This window comes from Nematolebias whitei, chromosome 9, assembly GCF_014905685.2.
Source record: "Nematolebias whitei isolate Nwh7 chromosome 9, NemWhi1, whole genome shotgun sequence".
NCBI lineage: Eukaryota > Metazoa > Chordata > Actinopteri > Cyprinodontiformes > Rivulidae > Nematolebias > Nematolebias whitei.
Window position 1 is genome coordinate 50773776 of NC_056506.1, and position 4758 is coordinate 50778533.

Sequence of the window (4758 nt, forward strand, 5' to 3'; positions counted from 1 at the left end):
CAACAGTTGCTGTACGCTTAGTCTGGTGAAGAACTGAGGCAACAGTTCTTCACTCCTAAGGGGTTAAATCTTTTTACCAGACTCGTTTCTTTAACGAATCATCTTCTCCAAAAGGTCAAAGTTCACGGGGTCAGCTCCTGAGTTCTTCAGAGTCAGATCCAGGACAAGTCGTGTCAGAGGACGCATTTCAAGAGAACTGATCAAATGAATATTGATCTCCGCTCCTGTCGTTTGATAACTGATCGATCTGTTCAGCTCCCAACTCCTCAGTTGTTGCTTCAGTGGTCCACGTCTCCAAACGTTCGGCTCCTCCAGACTCTGACTTCTGCTTTGTGATCAGGTTGTACTTTTTGAAACGTGTAGCTCTGTCGGCCATGTTTCCCTAAAATGATGATGTGTCTTCACAAGCTTCAAACCTAAAGCTGTGTCTGATCATTTCAGCTGTTCTTTCTGACTTTCAGCTGATTTTCAGTCTTTATTGTTTCTAAGTTTAGCCTTGATTTCAGCTTTTTTATTTTATTTTTAGCCTTTTCTTTTTCATCTAATGTTAGTTTTCTTGTGGTTACGTTTTCAGCTTCTCTCTGTTTCAGCTGGTGGTGGTGAGATGATGTTCCCCCCTCCCACTCTGTGCACCAGGTGTTGATTGGTGGGCGTGGCAGCACATTTGGCAGGTGGCTGCTACAGGTGTGTCTTTGCTCCTCCTGCTGCTCGTCAGCTGCTTGTGTGGCTGCTTTCTTTGATTCTGCTCATCTGACATTTAAGTGCAGTTTAATCTAATCTGAGTGTCTGGGATGTGGTTGGTGCTACACCTGCTGTGTTTCTGCAGAGTTGCTGCTGGTGTTACTGGCTGCACTGGTGTTACTGGCTGCAGCTGGAGCCCTCTGCAGTGCACGGCTGTCTTCTTCTGACCTGCTGCTCATTCCTCTGGTAGACTGCGCTCCTGCTCCTCGTGCCTGCCATTTAGATCTCACTGGCATTTGACTTGAATCCATTCCACCTTTATTTCTCCAGGTAGATCCCACTGAGCCTCGAGGACTCATTGACAAGAGAGACCCGCTTTAACAAAGAGTGATGACAACAATGGACAACAACAACAACAACAACAATAAACAGTTATAAAAAGTCATGCAGATTTTATTTTTTTACAAATAAGAAGGCTAAAAAAAGAAAAGTAACAAAAACAGCTGGATTCTAAGGTGAATGTAGAAAACTAAAAGCAGGAACATGTCTGCATCGGTCCCTGCCAGGAGTCCAACAGGTTCTTAAAGACACTTAGAGAGGTCAAAGGTCGAGATCAAGGTCGAGAGCTTCAGATCTTGTTGCAAGATGTTCAGAATAATCCAGAACTAACGTGCTTTTTATTTTTAGGCACGTGGCTGAGCTGTGCGCTGCTGTGCACAGGGACGCGCAGTCTTGTCTTGTCCTGGGTGGAGACAACGGAGTTTGAGCTGCTCCTCCACTGAAATTGTTGCTGCTGTTTTTACAGTTGGACAGTTGGACATTTGGACAGTGCACGTGTCTCTCTGCCCTGTTGTAATGTGACACTGGACATTAACAGTTTGTCCCATCTGTAGTGCATTGATTGTTGTTGTTGTTGTTGTTGTTGTTGTTGTTGTTGTTGTTGTTGTGGACTCAAATATCTGCTTACCTCCATGCTCACTTTGTCCTCAGGGACTGGAGGCCTGAAAGCTGTTTATTGAGCTGTTGTTTTTTTGTAATTTGTAAAAATATTTTAATAAAGTCTGTCAAGGTGTATTCTTCTGAACCTGTGGTGTTTTAAGTTGTTGCCCCCCCCCCCCCCCCCCGTGTTTTAACTAACCCCCCCACTGGTCCCATTATTCTAATTTCTGCTACAGTCAGCTTTTTATTTATTCTTTTAAACTTAACTTCAGCTGATTGAGTTCGGCTCATATATAAACTGGTCAAAGATTTTCACAGCATTTAAATGATTATTTTATAATTTAAGAGCGCGCGCCCCCTGCAGGTGAAACATGTTCCAACAAGTAAGGTTTAATTTTTTCATTGTTCACCCACTGAACCCCCAGAGTCTGGGTCTAGGTTTAACTGGACCAGGACTTTAAGGTCAGACCTGCAGTTTGGAAACCAAAATAAATCAATTTAAATCTGCAGTTCTTGTCGCTGTCGATTTCTACAGCACGTGAAAAGATTAAATCTGACAAACACTTTGCAGCTGAGACACATTAAAGAGTAAAAAATGCATTTTGTGCTGCTCAGAACGGTTAAAATGTAAAGAACCAGCTCTAACTGGAGTCTAGATGTTAAGATCACGTAAATATGACGGGGCCAGACCTTAAAAGACTTTAAAGCAAGAAATAAAATCTTAACCCTGAAGTGGACAGGAGTCCATGTTGCTGTGAAAAGACGAGGTCCTTCGTTCTGGACGGTTTGTAAACGATAATGATTTATCTAAACCAACGTACAATGAATTACTGTTGTCCAAACGAGAAATTAAAGCATGAATCACCTTTTCAAGGTCTCTGAGGGGAAGACTTGACCTTTGGCAATGAGCAGGAACAATCTGCATTTCTGTTTATTTTAAAAGTGTCCTGATGCTGCTCAATAATTCAGGTAGAAAAATCTAAAAACTAAAATAAGTCTGGTCCTCTGGACATTCAACAAACAAAATGTAGAAACGTTTCGTCTCTCATCCTGAGGACTTCCTCAGTCTGAGGTGCTGTATTCAGCTCAGTCTCTTAAATAGCACCTTCTCAGGGTGGATCAACCAGTTTGCTGCTGACAACCAGAACCAGCTGATCACATGCTCAAGAAGGACCATCAGCCTAACAATGGATCATTAGCACCTGATGGCTGTTTACTATTCACAGAGGGCTGAGTGATACTAGCAATCACAGCATTGTAAGAGGGGGACAGTTGAACCTGGAGGCTCCACCCCTGTTTAATGATGGACGGTTTATTTTCACAAAGATGGCCTCCTTTACTCCTCTCTCAAACCATCGTTCCTCTCTGTCCAGGATGTGAACATCTTCATCCTTGAAAGAGTGACCGCTGGCCTGGAGATGAGTGTAGACCAGCAAACTGGTTGATCCACTCTGAGAAGGTGCTATTTAAGAGACTGAGCTGAACACAGCACCTCAGACTGAAGAAGTCTCTCGGATGAGAGACGAAACGTTTCTACTTTTTGTTTGTTGAATGTCCAGAGGACCAGACTTAACTTTTTTAGATATTTTAAAAGTACTGTCAAAAATAACTCCCAGGTTCCTGACAGTGGTTGTATGAAGCCAAGAGTGTCAGGGGTGTTCTCTTTACCGAAGCTGGTAACTTCAGTTTTCATTTACATTCAGAAAATTTAGATTTAGTCAGACTTTAATGTCGTTTAGACAGTTCAAGAGAGGGTCAGTGGGGTGACCCTGTCTGACTTGATGGGCAGATACAACTGAGTATCATCAGCAAAGCCGTGAAAAGGGATGTTATTCTAAAAATGGACCCCAAAGGCAACATGTAAAGGTTAAAAAGTAGTGGACCTAAAATGGACCCTTGAGGGATCCCACAGATTAGAGGAGCTTCAGATGAACAGAAAACTCCTGTCGGTGAGGCAGGATCTAAACCAGGATCAAAGTGTGCCTTTGATCCAGACCACCTGCTCATCTTCTCAGTCATGCAAACATGAAACTGATTTCCAAAACAAAACCGGGCCTGGTCTGAAATCTGGAACAATGGACCCAGGATGCAGATGGAGGACCCCCTCCTGACTTTCACACCCTGTTCCCATGGAAACCACAACCATCGACTCTTTCCTTTCATGATCACCCAGAACATCCAGACCCAAACCTGCCGTCTGAACTGACACCAGAACCTTCAGGTCCAGAGAAATCCTCTCAGTTCCAACAAAAACCACCAAATGAACTCCATCACCACGGCGACCAGGACTGAGTCCTCAGAGACCCAGTCAGAGACAAACGAGTGTCGGGTTTCTGAGAGACGAGACAATAAAAACAGATTGGACTGAATGATTCTCAGCTGCTTCAATAATTTCTTGTTAACACGTCAGAGCAGATTTTTAGGAGGGACTGGAACCCTGAGGAGCAAAGAGGGGCTTAGAGTTCTTGTAGTCAAGGCTGATGAGGACGATGATGATGATTCTCCTCACTGTGGAGGTCGGGGTCAGACATGGGGAGGGTTGACCCCAAATGATTCCAGGTGAAGGAGGTGCAGGTGTTCAGATGAGTGGTAGGACGTCATGGAGGCAGCTGATGAGACACAGAGGAGGGTTCAGGAAACAGGAGGACATCAAAGATCAAAGATAAGTCATTAACGTTTGGTTTTAAGCACGACTCGAACGTTAGAACAAGACAACCGCTGGCAGGTCCAGAGCTGCTGAAGGTCTTCTCCTCATCCTCATCAAGTCGAAGATCCACAGGTGTTGCTGATCAGAGCGAGACTGAAGGTGCAGGAGGTGTCAGAGAAACAACACAATAAACAAGTCAATAACAAACAAGTAAACACAAATTACATTCACAACGTTCATCATCAGCGTCAAAAGTCCGAGTAAGAAATCCGACGTGGTCCTCGTCAGTGCTGGTCCGCTCAGTCGACTCGTGTCCAGAGTCCAGACCTGACACGCTGTCCCAGAGGAAGATGGAGGTGGACTGTCAAATACTGCTAACAGAGCTACTGAAGCTAACATCCATCCATCCATCCATCCATCCATCCATCCATCCATCCATCAATCCATCCATCCATCCATACATCCATCCATACATACATACATACATACAT